This window comes from Gobius niger, assembly GCF_951799975.1.
Source record: "Gobius niger genome assembly, chromosome: 19".
Classification (NCBI taxonomy): Eukaryota; Metazoa; Chordata; class Actinopteri; order Gobiiformes; family Gobiidae; genus Gobius; species Gobius niger.
Window position 1 is genome coordinate 18,250,627 of NC_136870.1, and position 19,509 is coordinate 18,270,135.

Genomic DNA, 19,509 nt, shown 5'->3' on the forward strand with positions numbered 1-19,509 from the left:
CCAGAGTATAGGAGTAAGGTACCAGCCTTGGCAACTAACTGCACCGTTTACAAGCCTCTACCGGCAGTGCTTGAACCCAGTTCTTCAAGCACTCAGTTGCGAACTCGTTCCTCTAGCTGTGGCCATCTAGCTTTTAGCTTGTGATAAGCGTGTTTTGTTTACTTCCTTGCAGTGAGAGTAACCTCTGCTTTTGACAAGTCCCTCAAAAGTTTCTCGCTCACTCCAAACCTTTTTTCTGCTACTCGATGACCGTTTTTTTTGCTGTCAGTGTGAAAATAAGAAACATGTGAAATTATATATTTTGATATATAAGTCGCACCTGCGTATAAGTCGCACCCAAAGCCAAACTATGAAAAAAGTGTGACATATAGTCCAGAAAATAGGGCACTCCAAACCAAACCTTGCTGAAGACCAGAAGGTGCTGCAGTGATGTTGCCCTGTTTCCTGATAGATTTCATCAGCAGCATTGACAAATGGGTTAAATGTATAGGTTGAAGATGAAGAAATATGAACAAACCATATTATAAAAGTCTTGTATTTTCATTACACGATAGTTATTTTTTAAGCTTTTCCAGTGACCTTTCCTCCAGTTCGACGTTGCCTCAATTGCAAAGAAATGAAAATGTCTCCAAACTGTTTTTGTTTTGAAAAGTGGATTTAAATTCCTCTTGACCCAGGACGCAGAAGAGAAGGGCATTTGAGGAAAGACTATACGCCTGAGCCCATGTGTCTTTCAGTCAGAGCGGAGAGTGAAGGACAGACAGAAAATAAATCATGTTTATATGAATAAGTATACACCCAATGGATTCATACTCAGCAGCTGAAATGAGAGGCAAGGACACATCCCTTTCCTTTTCTGTTAATTCCACCCTCTTCAATGTGCTAAAAGCTTTAATTTTAAGAAAATATAAGATTACTTTGAACATTTTGCATGACACCAAGGACACACAGTAAAAGCTATTAAGATGCACATGTGGCTGAAGTGAAAAAGAAAATAGAAAATAAATGAATGCAGTCAATATTTCCACCATCTACCTAAAAATTGCATAGTACGTATATCAGATATAACTACATATAACTAATGTGCTCTTTTTTGTCCTGTAGCCGCACAGCCACACCAGATTTACAATTTAATTTCTTTTACTTATTTCCAGAGAGCATATTTCATACCATAAGCGGGGAACCATATAGGCCTGGATGTCAAATATTTCATCACAAAGCCGTAATAGTCGGCACCAACCAACAATCCATTCACGGCTATCTCCTTTTAAATAGCAAACCCCATTATCCGCAGTGAGAGCTCTTTCCCTGTAAGGTCGTGGGTCAAGCTGTAATAAATAACCTTTTTGACCGCACGTGTACCAGGGTGGCGCCTTGCAAAGCTCTTTATTGTCCTGCATATGCCTTTAAATGCATGCACTCTTATCTTTATGTGGCTCTGTCTTGAGCCTTTTCACTTTTCATTTCCAATTACAGAGATAGGATAGCATTAAATATGGCAAATCCGCATGTTCGGGTTGAGACTCATGTAGAGGCAGGTGGCATCTGCGTGACATAGATTAGCTTGCAGTCTTCGGCCCACCCAAGCAGAACAATGTCCATGGGGTAGAAGTGTTTCTTAGGGTGGATAAGGTTGAGAAAGCATATGACATAGGCTAACAAAACACACATGATGTCAAGAGAAATGTTGACACTGATTTAATATCCAAACATGTGGTGCAGTGGTTAGTAGTGAGTAGTCACAGTGAAGGAAAATATAGAACCGCGGAAATTCTTTGCAGATAAGTCAAGAAGATGAGGAGTACACTGCAAAATGTAAACTCTCGGTTCAACTCAAAAAAATTATTACACGGGCTCGCTAGAAATGAACCAATTACAAGTTTACGTTGTAGTCAGTTTGAAGTTGTTGTCACAGCAATAAATCGTCACAATATGAGAATTTTAAATCAGTTAACCTCTTAGACAGCTCAGTTCATTTGGATTCATACACTGACCTACCTGCATTCAATTGTCTGAATTGAAAAAAACAATTTATATCACATTAGGCACTCAAAAGCACTCAACATCAAGTAACCATGTAGGTAGAAAAGCGCTATATATAATGACCTTTCACCGTTTACCGATCACTGGAGTTAATTTAAAATAGTTAATATAAAATAATTTATAGATTTAAAAGAATTGAAGAAGACTTCTATGATTTTATAGTGATACATTTGGTCAGTTGCTACAGGTCGTTGATATAAAGGATGTTTTTCACTTCAGATAACTAAAAGCAATTATGTCAACCTAAGAATCCAAATGAACTGAATTGTCTGAAGGGGGTTTACTGTATTAAACTTCTAAAATTATGATGATTTATAGCTGTGAGTTTAATGAATCAACAACTTCAAATCGACTACGATGCAAACTTGAAATTGATTTAACGCAACATTTCTCAGCAGTGATTTTGATTATTTTTTTGGAGTTGACACAATAGTTTACATTTTACAGTGAAGGCAATAGTTCATGTGATAAAGGGATTCTATGTTTCTAATTGAACTTGCATGTTTACAGACAAGTAAGTAGTAGATCTTGCTAAGACACAGGAATGCTTATCACTGTACCGCTGTGAATCTCCTGTATTGAAATCATTCCTATAATTAAAAACATTTACTGTAAAAACGCTTTAGATTCATATCTCTTTTCAAGATAACCCAAAGCTCTACATTGCAATGCAGTGATTCACTCTTCAGTTACAGTTTGGTGGTGGTAAGATATTGACCAATGGGAACATGGCTCCTAATCTGTGCCAAGGCCTCTCCAGCCACGGCCAATCACAGAATGATGCATTAAACACAGCACACTGCAAAAAGTAATCTGGGAATAAGTGACATTTTTTTGAAATAAGTAATTTTGTCCCTGATTTGAGAGTCTAATTTCAGGAAATTTGTAAATGCGGCAAGATATTTAATATTGCATCAAACTTGTATAGCACTTTTTTTGGACACTTGACAATAGAATTTACACTTCAATTAAGATAAAACAACAACAGCAGTTTTTTTTCAAGTAAATTTGATCTAGTTTTGAGTGCAGACATTACTTTTGATAATAATTTAAGTGTAAATATCTTGCCCACGGACAGATTTCTTGAAAGTAGACTCTCAAATCAAGGATAAAAAGAAGACAATTTCACTTATTTCCAAATGACTTTTTGCAGTGTAATTCTTGCAACTTGCACTCCAACATATTTTAGTTTCAACGTCTCAAATTGCATAATATTTTGAATTTGACTTGTTTTTACTAGTTCAAATTTAGTTGGGCATTTGACCTAGAATATTTCACTTGTTCTGAGATGTTTCTGACTCGATTTGATACATTTTGATTTATCTGCCAATGGGGTTAGAAAATTACACTTGCCCCATTGGCCGTTTTACTTTCTTATTTAGAACCTGTCTGAAATTCTCTTCAAACAAATAATATCTTGACCACTCCTGGCCAAATATCCAACCGAACATATTTACTGGACACACACATTTAATGACTTTGTTAATGGCTTTTCGTGCATAATCTCAACCAAATGCAATTTCACCATCTCACTCACCGTTTTTTGTCAGCCGCGTCAACATTTAATCTTCCAAATTGTGCGTTGATGTTTGTTTTTGCTTACACATACAGCTGAGCGTTGCTTGCGGTGATTGGGTTGGGACACACATGAGCACTTTGACATAAAGCAATTACATGTTGCGGCGTGATATCGACACAAGAAATTGCAGGTAGGAATTCCCCCGTGCTGACAGAGGTGGTTTTGTAATGCCCACACTTAAAAACATGCTTGGCCAGTTCATTCGCTCTCAAAGTGCCAATAAAAGTGTATTAAAAGCTACCGGGCCACTCTGCAGTCAACAGCTCCTGGAGTGAATAAAACATGAACGAAGTGTTTGCGTAATTCATGAGTTCGGCCGAGGAGCGCAGGGGTTAAGACTGGGCTGGCATCAAGTTGAACCAAGCGTTTAGCATGCAATGTGCGAACAGCATTTAGGGCAGGATGAGGTGCCTAAATCATAATGTGGATATGAACAAGCCAACAAATGCCAAAAATGTGTGGGATCTGGCTGATAAGGTCAGAGGTTGAGTCCAGATAAAACAAAGATGATTGATGGTGAGCAAGAAGAATTTTTAAGCTCTTGAGGCAGATAACTTTTGAATATCGATTATGTCTTCAGGAGATGCTGCCAATGGTTTTATAGGTTATGAAATTGCAAAATATGTTTTCATTCCAGCCACAAGAGGTCAATAATTTGAGGATGTTTCTTAAATGGAATAAGAATCTTGGTCAAAACAATGCCATGGCAGTGGTCTTTCTAGGGTTGGATGCCATTAAACGATACCAGTATTGTATTGTGGAAAAAAAGTTTAGGTGCTACTGGAAAGAAAAAAATAAAAGTATCGAAAGCAGGTACCAAAACAAGGTAAAAAAACAAGGTACCGAATAAAAAGTTTTGATGCCAGTTGGGTCAAAGGACAGCATTAAAGGACAGCTCTGTCCTTTTCAAACCAATGTCCATGAGACGCACAAGAAACTGTCTTGGTTGACGGTTGAGGCCAAACAGCAGGCCAGTCTCCTCACGTTCATGCACAAGGTTCTGATGGATAGAGAGGCCAGTTTTTTTGTTTAATAACTCTTCTTCAGCAGGTTTTGTCACAGTTATGTGATTTGCCAAGTGACAACAAACTCTTTGGTTGTTCCCCCAACCAATAGTAACTCAATGAAAAAGTTAATGCCTGGAACCCGCTTCCTTTTAATATTAGAAACACTAAGAATGAACTACATTTCAAGCTGAAAGCAAAATGTCAATTAGCTCAGAGTAAAAGTAAAAAAAAGTATAATGTCCAATGTTTCTTATGATTGTATATTTTATGAAATGTGTAACATTCTGATCTATTCCATTTTGACTGTTATCCTAGTAAAGAATAGAATGGTTTCAGACCTAATAAATGATACATATTAAAAAAGGAAGTAGTCTCTTATGGAATACATTTACTGGTTTTCCCTGTGCCTTCATACATTTACTTACATGCAGTCACATTTCCGTTCTAAACTGCTGTATTAGAGTTTCCCTCCCAAGCAAGAACATCACATAGCATTTCTTACATGGTAAAGCACTAATAAATATTCATCTTCTAAGCCAACGAGGAGTGTTACACCTCAAAGTACCAGTCCTCCTCACATCCTGCAGCATCATACAATTTAAGTGCAGCGTAGCGGGGAGGAAAAAAAGTCATCTCCGTCTCCATAAAGTCTCCCGAACATCGTCTAACCCTCTCAAGCGATGCATTTAAACTATTCCCAAAACCGCAGCGCTGAGACTCCCCCAATCACCTAATGATGGGAGTGTGTCCGGACTGTGCATTCCTACAGCAGGGCAAAGAGTGCACCGGACGCTGAAAGCCACTGCAAAGATATCCATTCATATGCATTTAACCTTAGCTGAACCAGGTCTAGCATTTGTATATAAAAAGACTTTGAATATAGATGGAGTAGGATTTCCCCCTGAACTAGAAGATCCCCAGTTCAGTTCAGCTTTACATCGTTGCCTTTGTTTAACTACCGCTAAAGAACTTCATTTTCCTTGCTCTGAATGTCCCGAAATGGTCAAGAGCAGCGGAGATTGTGGCGGGAGCTGTTTTGTGTCTCCGTTTCTTTTTCGTGCCACATGTAACCGCTCTGAAATTAGCCACTCGGGGCTAAAAGGTGTGACCTCATGTTGTGTTGTTTGGATCCGCAGCAGCTGCCTGTAAACACTGTTTTTGTTTATAGGAAACGGAGGCTCGCGTTGGGAAAAGCTCTTACAGAGGAATGCTGCAAAATCCCAAATGACCCCATGACACAAAAACGCTGATACGGTCAAAGGGTTGTACGCCACTGCTAATAATAATATTACGTATGTCATACATTAAAAGTCAGGTGGTAATTGTGCCACGTATGACGCATATAACAGCTTAAATCTAGAAAGAGCTCCGTTCGATTTGAAAGCTATTAGTTGATTTGTACAAGTCCCAGCCACATGCCTCATTTGCTAATACATTCAATGAAAAGCAAAAGTGGGTTAGCAGCAGCAAGTTATTTATGATGGGTTGATCTTTGACCCCTTATGGAAGGAAGTACTTGCTATCAATCAAGATGAGTCAATATTTTGATTTGGCACAAGTCATTGAAACACCTCCAGAAGAAGGCACCTGTTGTTTTTACTTGCTTGCTTAAAGCAGTACTCAATAACTTGTTTACATTAATAAATCCTTTTCATTGTCCCTCTGGGGGTGTTAAGTGTTAATGGGATAATTGGGGGGTCTTTCATCTCCGCCGGTGTCTCTGGCCAGAAAACCACAATTGCAACTTGCCTACGGGTCGGAGGCCCCAATACACACTAATGGAATCACGAAGAAGAAGCCAGCAGGCTAACGGGCAAAGCTAACTGTGGGCTAGCGCCACTTAAACAGTATTCACAGCCAAAAAGAAAATCTCCATTGTGTAATTGGATATACAATATCCTTCTCTCCCTTTGTCTTTTCTGTCAGCGTAGTATTTACTCTCAAGGACAATTAATGAGTTAAAAAACGCAACATGCTACAACACCTGCAGTGGCGCTTATGGCTTCTAGGGGCATGAGTTACTTAGTACTGCTTTAAAAAAATATATATTTGAAGCTCTCAATCAAGTTAAAATGTTGGCCACCCTTCCAAAACATATCTGCTATTGTGTTTGTCGTTATTCCATTTCCCCCTGAGCTTCTTCCATGGTTCTTTATAATGAGGAAGCTCTCTGCAGACCTCCAGGCAACAAGAGACAAAAACATCAACCAGAGCTTTTCTGCTTCACAACAAGTTGAAGAACAAATTTCAGTGCTAATGTTTGATAGTAAACTAGTGCATGCCCAAGTCACAACAGGCCTAAATAACCCTCGACAAAATGTTAACACATTTTATGGAGTCAAACGTCCGCCACGAACAGAAAGACTCCATGGGAAAACCAGATGAATGCATTCTCATCCATCTCCTCAGACAAGCTGTACACAGTAGAGATGGCCTGAGCGTAACTGGAAACACTTCATGAGGAAAAACAATCTTTAAGTGTCTGCCCAGCATTCCCAACACTCAGCAGCAGAGGTCAAAACACAGCTTAAAAACATGTGAGTGACGGTCTGCGGTCAGGAGAGACTGAGCATGAGCCAAAGAAGATGCTGAGGGCTGGCTTTCCCACATAACACTGAAGGAGAGGCTTAATGCACTTCATCCATGTCAGTAGATAGTCACACACTAATGCGTTTATTTGGTGTTTGTGGGTTGAGAATGACATCAATTTCAGTTGTAGGGGTATCAAGATATATGCTTTCAGAAAAGAGAGTGCAGTAATCTGTCCACTACCCATCCATCAGAAGAAGGCTTTTTGAAAGTCATGTTGTCAATTTTGGTTACTTCTACTATAATGAACTCCTGGACGACGGCAAGCTTGTTGATCAGTTCGTCTGTCCTTTTACTCAACAATCTTAGGTCTTCATAGGCTTCCTGTGACAATTCTAACATTGGCTTCCTTCTATGTTCTCTAGCGCTCCTCTGAACATGTCCAAAACATCTCCATTGGGTCTTTCTGACTTCCAATATGACCTTTCCCACTGATGAAACCCATAAATCTCCATCAGGAACAAAGGAGAACCTCATCATCTTCAGCTCTACTACCTTCAATTCCCACAAGAGATGATCAGGAGAAATATGTGCCACACAATATTTCACGCCCTAATTCCAAGTGGTGTCTCAAACACTGTGTCCTCAGACCAACTTTCAACAACAGCCCTTTGAATTCCCCCTAACAATATGAAGATAAATTGCCAACTGTCTCTTTAACAACTGAGTGATCGGCCTTAACTGCTTTGGAAATAACAAGGAAATGGAAAAATCAATCACAGTCTAATATTTAGTTATTGAGATTGATGCCCTGGATGCAGTCAAAAGAGAAACAGGTGTTCTGAAATTGTGCGCAAATGTCTTATTCGCAAACCAGAAGCACAAGAAACCGCAGTCAACCATTTATGAATCGTCGAAAACCGCTAATATTTCTGAGATTTCCCGGTGCGATCCATTAAAATTAACCAGTGGAGATTTTACCTCTAAAATACTGGAGTTAAAGGAATAGTTTACCGTTTTTCCATTCTGAGATATGTTCTTACCTGAGCTTGATACGTACCTGTCTGGTATCTGTGTGTACCTGTGGAAGAGTGTGGTAGCTTCCAACTTCACCCCATTTGGAGCCATAGGAATATGCTGGGAGAGACCAAATGCTAACATCTTTGCTCATTGGCTCTCAACTCAAGAACAGACAGGTACACATCAACTCGTTTAAGCTCAGGTATGAACATATCTCAGTATGTAAAAATGGTGGCCTGCTTCTAAGGCTCACGTAAATGCATTTGAAACCGACAGTGTTACCTTATTTTCCGGACTATAAGACGCTCCGGAGTATAAGTCTCCCCAGCCAAAAAAATGCATGACGAAAAAGAAAAAAACATCCATAAGTCGCTCCGGAGTATAAGTCACACCAGCCATGGCAACTGCCTGGGCATGGAGGCGTAACCGCACTGTTGACAAGCCTCTCCCGGCATCTCGTTGATCAAGCTCTCATTTGCGAAGTCGTTCTTCGAGCTGTGGCCATCTAACTTTTAGCCTACGATTAGCTTTTTCTGTTTTCTTCATTGCAGCAAGAGTAAACTCCGCTTTTTGCCAGCCCCTCACACCTTTCTCTCTGCTGCTCAATTACCGTTTTTTTTTTTTAAATCTTCAGTGATACAGGAGTAGCAGATACTGGTACACAAGCCTAGAGCGCCCTCTAGCATCCAGTGTTAATTTCGTCGACTAAAATATTTAGTCTTAATTTTAGTCAAAGTGATATTTTTGACGACTAAAATTGGACTAAAACTAAATGAAAAGTTTCTCATGAGACTAAAACTATGACTAAAATGTCCAGATATTTTAGTCGACTAAAATAAGACTAAATAAAAATGAAAAGGAGAGACTAAAATCATCCAAACTTCTATTGACCGTCTGAAAGAGCCTCAGATCATTTAAATTCTCTGCCAAAGGATCAGCTCTGAGCTTTGTTCATGTGGAGCAGCTCCATGAAGTCGAGGACCACGATTAAATATGATTATAATTAATATTATAAATGCAAAGTCGACTAAATTAATCTTAATTTTAGTCGACTAAACTGACATGCAATTTTAGTCGACTAAAACTAGACTAAAATTGAAACTTTTTTTTTGACTAAATCTTGACTAAAATTAAATTTCATTTTAGTCAAAAGACTAAGACTAAAACTAAAATAAAATATGTTGTCAAAATTAACACTGCTAGCATCTGTTTGTGTGAAAATAACAAACGTGTGAAATCATATAGTTTGATATATAAGTCTCACCTGAATATAAGTCGCACCCACTGCCAAACTATCAACAAAAGTGTGACTTAAAGTCCGGAAATTATGGTACTAGAAATGACTCCACAACTATCACAACATTTCTGTGGATAACTTAAAGGTAAAATTTTTGATCCCAAACTCTTAAGCATTTGTAAAGCAAAGGTAAACACATAATTTATTGAACATTTGCAAAGTATTTAGAAGCAATAATCTTCATTTTAGTTTCCAGAACCAGCTAACACCTACACATTTACTGTACTGTATGCATAAGAGACAAACTTCCTAACTTGGCCACCACAACCTCCATACATCTGTTTTTTATCCAACGGTCTTCACATGTTTTTCATTTCAGCTTAAATCAAATTACTGTATTTATAGGGCCTTGAAAGCGCACCTGAATTTCCACAACGCCTTAACAATACGCAGCTGGTCTCCAAACACATGCGTCTTGTTTATCATTCAAATCCTCCGACGGACTTGTCGACATGAAATATAATCCAATTCTTTTATTCCCAGGCATCGACGCTCGTGTTGCAGCGCTCGACTTGAAGACACCGTTCGAAACATGCTGCGGTTTTTGTGGGACGGTTAAAGTTATATGGATACGGCCACGGCAGCTCCCAAGTCCAATAAAGTATCCCGGCATTCCACGAGCCCGGGATTATCCGTGAATCCCGCCCGTCTTCCTCCGGTCTGAGCAACTGTCTCCTAAACGTCCCGTAATGGCTATCCCACCTGGAGCATGGAGGGGAAGGGGGTCAGGTTTAAGGCGATGTGAGACCGTGTATAGCGTGGATAAATCCTGCATTTGGGGATGACCTCTGGAGGCTTCTTGGGACTTTTGCTCTTTGTCCTATAGGAGTGATGATGGAAAAGAAATAAACACTCAAGGGTTGGAACATAGAGTGTTTGTACGCTTCTACTCTTGTAAATGTATGTATTTTTAACATGTAGGCTATGATATTCAATTCTCAAATGGTATTATCAAGGTGTTTGTAGACTCAAATTATCTACGTCTTGATTTGAGTTTCAGGGGTGTGATAATGAAGATGTTTTTGCGGTCCATCGCCTCAGTAGGTCTTTGGCTTTGAAAAACCCTGTGGTCACTTGAACTCATTTACGGCTCTTTAAAGCTTTCACTGCACTGAATTCCTGCCATTTTACTATAAGCCTGTTGTTTTGTGGAACAAGCCTCTTATGAGCTCACCCTTGTCGCCAGCATTCTAAGTCTGGACCATTTTAAAATATACACAGTATTTCAAGGAGGATACGGGGCTGTATTGTGCTATAGAATTTTCGTCAGGAGCTTTTTGTTACTTGACAAAGTACGAAAGATTTCTAAAGGTGTTGTTTCACGTTCCTCTTCCATCTGGCGTTCGACTGGTGGCATTCCATTTGAATCTCCCTTATATGAGAAAGTTTAGAGACTCCGAGTGCACAAAACATTCATCATGTATGCAGTATTTGCTAAAAAGTGAAAAGGAAAGAATGAGCACAGCAGAATGAGCTGTGATAAATCTGAGGGCTTGGTACCCAAACGGTGAGTACATTATTTCAGAGACTATAGGACAAGTTTAAATGAGAAAAGTACAATGAATTACACAAGTCTTTCTCACAAGCACCTTTTGTTCATTGTGTCTGAACTGTAATTAAATTCACGCACTGATAGGATTCCCTGGTTTTCTGCCACGGTGCCTCTACAGTGCACTTTGTCTTCTTGGCACTTTCTAAATGCTACACTCGGGATTACTGCAAACTTTGTAACTTGGTAATTATTATACTTTCTTCTTTTTAAAACATGGGACAAATTGGAAAACTATTGTGTTGTAAAACAACAGAGTATCAAAATAAAGATCTATGAAGAACTGTTCACATTAAGGAGTCGATCAATGCACTCTATACAGAATTGGCCAGTGCTTTCTTTTTTAATTTATTTTTTATGAAAAAGCCTTGGAATTCAGCGGCTGTGTCTGTGCCATATTGTTCGTGCACAGTCACCAGGAGGGTCCTAAACTGGACTTTGATTAATGAAGAATGTAAAAGGGGTGCACAGGGATAAAGTGAGAAAATAAATTAAGCTTGTTTAAGTTTAAGGCCCTTCACTTTATATTGTTTCTAGAATTAAATGTATTGTGTCTCTCTTCAGTGTATTGTAAAAGCTGATATTTGTGGAAAGATACAAAAAGTATTTTAAGTGATCACGTAACACATGTTCCATGAGAGCTGTGAAACATGTTTATAAATTCAAACCTATGAAGAATCAAGACGGTAGAAATGGGTTAAAGTAGAACTAAGTAACTTGTTTACATTTAATAAATCCTTTTCGTAGTCCCTCTGGGGGTAATACAAGTCTTGATGGGATGATTGGGGGGTCTTTCATCTCCCCCTGGTTTCTCTGGCCAGAAAACCATTGCAGCTTTCCCTGCACTGGGTCGGAGGCCCCAACACACACTAATGGAATCATGAAGAAGAAGCTAACAGGCAAAGCTAACTACGGGCTAGCGCCACTTAAACAGTATTTACTGCCAAGTTTGAGTGAAAAAAATAATCTCCATTGTGTAATTGGATGTACAATATCCCTCTCTCCCTTTATCTTTTCTGTCAGTGTAGTATTTACTCTTATGGACAGCTAAGGAGCAAAACAACGTAACATGCACCTGCAGTGGCGCTCATGGCCTCTAGGGGAATGAGTTACTTAGTTCTGCTTTAAAGATGAGTTACCACTTCCAAGACAACGAGCTGTTTAAATTTGACGATATAGTAAATTAAAGATGTAAATTAAATCGTGTTGCCATTAAAAGTCTGTGAAAGTGACATGGGTCAACCTTGAAGTCACCGACTTTATTAATAGCATAATTCTGATGACAGATTCTGTCTATGTTTATTGTCTATATCCATGGATGTAGACTGGCAATCCATTTTATTTGACCATGGGAGGCTCATGAGAGCGTGCTTTTCTGTTTTCCATGTACCCATCTCAAACGAACGCATTCACTGAATTTACGATCGCTGCTGAAGATATTAACAAAAAGAGCAAGAGCCATATCTGTAGCTAGCATACTGTTCTTTTGATTTGTAGAGGGATTTAAGCTATAAGATGCAAAAGCCGCTGCGTGATGAGCGAATTGGCTGCTGAACCTACCATTATTGCAGCGGGAGGCGAGAGACAGTACATTTGCTAAATTGACTTCTTCGTATAGACTGCTGTGTTTCAGTGTCTTCAGCTTCCCTGCGGGCTGAAATGGCAGAAGATGCAAAAAAACAAAATGCAGGGATCTTGAGAGAATGCTTTGTAGATTTACGACATGGAACGAAGACAGAAATCGGGACGGTCCCATTTGAGACGAGGGCCACTGTCCAAGACTGAGATTTATTACAAGAATCGGACACGCTCTCGGTCGGAAAAGGGGATCGCGTGAGTTTTTGACAAGACAAATGCTTGGAAGAAAAGTCGTTTTCTGTAATACTTAACAATACATAACAAAAGCCACAGAAATACCCATTACTGTTATATTTTCCTCTTGTAATCCAGAAGTGATGTTTCCAGTCAAAAGTTGGTTTGAAATGTCCATTCCATGCTGTGGGACGATCCATTCTGTATTTGTCCTTGTTTCAACTCTCTTTCGCCCTGAAGTTTACCATTTTGCTTACAGATACTACATCTTTAACCAACTAATACATTAGGCCGTCTCACTGTCTCTGGACTTCTGAATAATGCAAACTATTCTTCAATTAACATCAGAAATGTACAAACATTTGAGTGATCTAGTGTGTTTGGCTGTGGAGAAATGCAGTCCAACTTTCCCTAAAAGCCATACCACCCTTTGGCCCTTCCTTTTGACAAATGAACGTGTGCACGCACATTGTTAGGTTCTGGCCACAACCCTGGACTTTCTGACTTCAGCCAGACCAAATAACGGACGCACGGTCTTATTTAAGAAGTCCTTGTGACCCAGATATGACCTTGTCTGGAGATTGTCTCTGCTACAACTCGTGTCACCTTGTCTGATGCAACGGCTAATTGCTCTCCACCCCCCCCCCCCCCCCCCAGCACCGAACCAACAGTGAAAAGTCAAAACACCCTGTCTCGTCCTTCCTCCGAGCTAATCACATTATTATCAAGTTCACCCGAAAACACAAACATGAAACAAATGCACAAATGACTGTTTCCGAGGAAGTTTTTCAATCCGATCCAGCCTCAAGAGCTTCCTCATACACTTGTCCAAATCTTAACTCTGAACTGCAAGACTAGGAAATCAGGAAATCGTTTTGTTTCACAATGGGGCACATTGGATATTGAGGTGAAATAAGCTGTATTTTACTGATTTTGATGTGAAATAGGCAGTCGTCCCCAATAACCGGACAGTATTCTGAGCAGTTCAGCATCCACATCCACATCATGGCGACATCGGTTTGTTAGTGCATGCCCGTTAGCTAAAATTGGTGGGTCGTTGATTGTTTTGAGCATTTGCCAACCAACCAAAGCTTGAGAATTGATTTAGTTGTTCTTAGGCTACTTGTCTAGTCTTTTGTTGCTGATCCCTTTCCTTTTATGAGGTGTTGCCGACATCACATTTACCAATAAGTCATTAATGCAAATTGTTTCTGTTCTAATGCAGGAAAACGTTTTTTGTGGTCAGATTTCATGATTCCATGATCCCCTCCTGGAACCGTCACCTGGTGGAGGGGTTTGAGCACCCGAAGGATCCTGGGAGCTCTGTTGTCGGGCTTCGTGCCCCTGGTAGGGTCTCCCATGGCAAACAGGTCCAAGGTGATGGGTCAGGCAAAGAGCGGTTCGGAAGCCCCTTATGAGAGACCAACAGGCCCAGGTTAGAATTGTGAGCCAGGAGCCAAGGGGCTGGTGCAATGTGATTTGGGCAGCACCAACAGCTGCCCCCACGACCCGGCAACGGAAATGTGGAAGAAAATGGATGGATGGATGGATGGATGGATGGATGGATGGATGGATTTCATGATTTTTGCACAAGATTTAAAGGGGAAATGTCAGGCAATTTAACTTTTTGATGTCACCTTCATTAAAGTATAAGAGTAGCAATTCACTTCATAAACCCAGAACCCAGAACTGTCTATCACATTATCAACTTCAATGTGTCACCAAATCCGTTGTAAGCTGTTGCTTCTGTTTCACACTGCAGAGGGCACTCCAGGACAATCCAAATCACTTTAACACACATTAGTCGAGTGTAAGCGACTGGTTGTGGAAGTGTTTTGTAAGGTATCCCTTTCTTTGATGCTTCTTGTTGTATTTTTTCCATGAACTTGGAAGTGTGTCTTTCCCAAAAGCACTTGCCCCTCCCATCGCCTCACATTTACCACTGGGAGACATAGAACAGCCCCATTCCTCCGGTCCCTCTGCTCTCCACTCTTTGGATGATACACTGGGGGCGAAAGGGCTCGCTCTGTGATTGATGAGCCGTGACCAATTACAGGCTTAAGTCTGGGAGGCCCCGCGAAGACACCACTATCGCAGATGTAAACAGAGGCGGCCATTTTGGGGGCTGTGAGTCCTATACCTGTTGTCTGAGGCAGAGGGTAAGCCCAGACCAGCAGCTGTGGGACATTACGATTGTTTGGGATGCGTTAGGAATTTCAAATATCTACGACAAGAGATAAGAGATTTAAATAGAGACAGGGCTCTTGCAGTATTTTACAGGCCCACAAAAATTCAATCACTTCCCTTAGTGTGATTGGAAAGTATATGTCTAAATCTGACTTTGGGACTATTGTCTTGAATGAATAGAACATTTAAAGACCCATGTGTCTGACTTCAAAAAGCTACAGGAGGAGGTATATGTTTTTCTCAGCTTCTCCACGTCATGATTCTTCATAAATTTCAATAAATCATAAAATGCTTCACTTCCAGACAGTGACTGATAAGAATGGCTCGCATAATATGATGCACATTGTGGAGCTGGTGAAGCCCAAAGAAGAGCCTGGCTATTTAAAAAAAAAATGAATATGCAATAACCTAAATTGGTCAGGTTTCAGACCCCAAAAATGATAATGATAAAACATTTCTCTGGTTTAAACTTGCCTTCGTTTGGCTCTTCAGATCTGCTTTAATCAAAAGACTATGACGTGCACATAGTCTACTCTATCTCAGGGGTGTCAAACAGGTGGGAGTCTAACCCATTCCTGTGCGGAGTAATTAATTTTTAAAGAATAACCTGAATGCTCACTCCAGCCACTAGGGGGCAGCTTTAAATTAATAAAAAGGAACGATTTTCACACGTGTTCAGCAGAGGGCACTGACGTAAAAAGAGATGAGGATATAAACAACTCATTATAGCCACGTGGTAAATGTGAACAATTTCCACGTGGCCGTCTGACCCAGGGCGGCTGTAACTTTGTAATGAATAATTACTACTATGTAGCACTAAGCCATTGTTATTTATTAGCCAACAGTCAAGTTGGGCTCATAATTATTATTCATTTAATGGAAAAAATATCATGGGGGGAATGTGATGCCATATCGCTAAGCATTATGAGATTAGCAGCAATTGTAAACTAATGGAGATTTGAAAAGTTAAAGTACTGGAGTTATTGTTCACATTCAAACACTTGGACACCACAGTGAGTTAGATGGATTTAGCAGCAGTAACTCAGGAGCTAGCCGAGTTGTTCCATGGCTTTTTTTTCTCCACTTTTTATTCTGTTTTTAGCTAATGTTTGTCAGTGGAAATGTATGCTAACAGCTGCAAAGATGGCGGATCTCCATGGTAACTGTGGAATTTCCCGGATTCTAGTATTTTCCTGTTTACATTATACTGTGGCCCGTGAACCGCCGTGGGAGCAGAATTTTGGCCTGCGACAGAAATTAGTTTGACACCTCTCTATCTTGTGGCTCTGTTTGGTACAAAATATCCTGAGATCACAAGGATAAAATCCAGAATTATTGTTTTTGCCACATTGGTGTGATTTACTAATATATAGACTTTCTTGGTGATAACTACAGCTAGCGAAGCCTAGTCCAAAATTAGAAATCCAGTTGGGTGGCTCCTTCTAGTCATGAGCTCTGTCCTTAACCCTCTGCCTGTAAACCTACAGAGTAGACAATGTTTTGTATGTTTCCATTTGCGTTAAGACTGGACTGGCTCCCTGTAGTTCACGAGCTCCGGGGCGCCAGTCGGACCCTCGTTAGACCAACAATGACAACAAGCCGCTTGCCCTTGAAAATGAGTTACAAAACACCCGGCATATGTGCATCTGTTTTTCCTCGTAGTTATGTGCCGCTGGCCTGTCTAACGCTCTTTTTCTTTTTTTTTTAAAGATTGTCCGACTCCACGGCCGTTCGAATGCGGGTCCCGGCGGGATTAGTGATGGCGCTTGTAAATCACAGAAGAAGAACTGCTGCGATGACAGGGCTGTGAGGGCTTCGGTGAGTGACCGGGCCGTTTACTGAAGCGTCTGGGGAGAGGGGGGTCTCATTATGGAGGGTTAGTGCTTTGCCCCGACTGTGAGAGATGTGTAAAGAGAAAGTAAAAGATGAATGGGTCAGTTTGTGGGGTTCCATATGTGAAGGCACGCAACAAGGTCTCTTTTGTCAAACTGGTGAAGTATAAAAACTTTATCACTCTCGTTTGAAGGATAAATTACATACAATGAACTTTTTTGAGCTTTTACCCATGTTGTAGCATTGTTTCTATGACAATGTTTTGATTAAATTTACACAGTTATCCAGTTTGTTTGTTTTCTTCTTCTCCACATCTAAATTTGTAAACTAAGTAAAAAAGCAAATTATTTAACTTACTTCTTTTGAGTTAGATCAACTTATTGTAGTGTACTGGCCTATATTCCCGTTTCCGTCCATTACTGTCTCTCCAGCGCTGCACTTGCACAAACCCGGGGCCATGTGCTACCTTTAAAATCGATCCAACATGTCACCCCTTCACCGCAACGTGTCAAGAAGCCGAGTGCGAAACACAAACCCGGCTTTGAGTTTCTGCAGCTTTTGAAATCGCTAATGAGACAAAGCTCACAGCGCCGCAGACAGCCGCAGATCCAAACACCGCTCAGAGGCATCAATCTTCATGACAGCTCCTTCCTTCTCCTGGATAAACTTCTGAGATGCAAGTGTGGCCATTTGTTTCGTTAGGATTGGATAGTTTTACAGTGAGGTTAAGGAATAGTATTAGCACGATTTATCTGACAATCAGTATGTCTTAAAAAATCAGTCTAGTTTTTTATTATGGCCACATACAGTTGGCCTTTTAATACCGGTTAGAAAAAGTTCTCTCCATATGAAAAAAAAAAAAGGTAACTCTTAATCCAATTTAATCTGGACTAATGAATGACTCGCAATTCAATTTTGTAAGTTGTTATTTATTGAGACTGGTTTGATTTTGAATTTGTTTTGTAAGCTTTTGATAAAAAGTACATGTTGTTCTTTGTTCTATTGAACCAAGTTATGGTAACAAAATCTGACAAATTATGATGACAAAAATAGTTTTCATTAAAGGTTCCTTCAACATTTATCTTCTCTGTTCACCACACAAATCCTTTTCCTTATTGAATGCCGTAAGGAATGTGTCTTAACCCTTCTCTCACTCATTGAAATACTTCTACTTCAAATTAAGAGTGTTATTGGGGGACATAACACAAATTTAGTTCTGTTGTAACATTTTCTCATTTTTTCAGTATCATGCAGAAAATCAATGTGAGCAAAGTTGCCATATTTGGTTCATTGCCCTTTAAGTTGTAAATATAAAATATACATAAAGTACTTTCAGGTCTCGGGGGTGCTGGTAGGCGTTGTGTTTTGTGATATTGATGTTTGAATGATTTGTAATGTGATTGTGCTTTGCGTGCAGTGGGCGTAACATTAACTTTAGGTTTAAGTGAACAGGGCGTATGATCAAATATGGTGCCTGCCTTTTTCATGCTGTAATTTCACTTATTTCACTACGTCCTCCAAAACCAACATATATATCATCACTTTATTATTATACACCAAAAATGTACCATGAATTTAGCCAGACTTGGGTCTTTTTCAGACTTCAGAGAAAACAGGAAGTTGAGAGTGTGACCTGTCTCTGCTGATTGGTCAAAATCCATAGTAATGGAATCTGTGATATAGGGTGATCTCTTCTGATTGGCTGAGTGAGGACGACATGCTTCTTTACCCTTACCTTTACCTTATGTAAAGTGTGCAGAAATTACCAAAAATAGTCACAGGACCTATAAAGTGCTAAATATATTTCAATTCAAATTATTTATGGTAAGGGATGAAATGTGACGACTATTTCAATAGCATTTAAGAATTAAAAGCAAAGTATTCTGTCTTTTGAGTTGTGAAAAGTCCCTAAAATGGCGTTCAAAACTGGAGAATCCTGAAGAGCCTATAATTCAATACTGAGGTGAAGGATGGTTGTTATGGTTTAAGCCACAAGAATAAACATAGCAGATTTGTGGGATGCCTATACATTTGCATCAATCAATGATACCCTCTTGTAAGCCTTGACTGAACTCAAAGGCTCTTTATCCACTCATGTAAGTACACTCCTGACTGACCCCATCGGCTAATCCATCTATTGATCTTGGAGATTTGTGGATAAGTGGCTAAAAACTGGAGTCAGGAAGCCCCTCTTGTTAAGCTAATTGCATCACTGAAGTGAATTGAAAAACCCCCGGACATCTTTTTAATGGCTCCTGCCCATACGGTTGACCTGAAGACACAAGCTGGGGAGCAGATGGAGAGAGTGTCTGTGCAACAATAGCGGGAGGAGTCCGTGGGGTCTTTCAGTGGGGCTCTTTACAGTTGTTCTTGCTCCGGTGGTGGTCTCAGTATGAGGTATGAGGCGGGCTTTTTACTCGACCGCACGCCTTTCACTGCGTCTTGAAAAAAGCAAAATGGCTGTAAACACACTCCCCAGAGAGACTCAAAGACAGAGAAGGCTTACATTGTCTGAGGGCGATGACATATGGTTTATAAGGGCCTGCTGGGCTATACACTTTTACAGGAAGGACGGTCATGGAGGATTATAAAGAAATGTTCTCTTTTTCTTGTTTAGGTTGGCTCCGGATAGTCCATAACATTTTCCAAAATT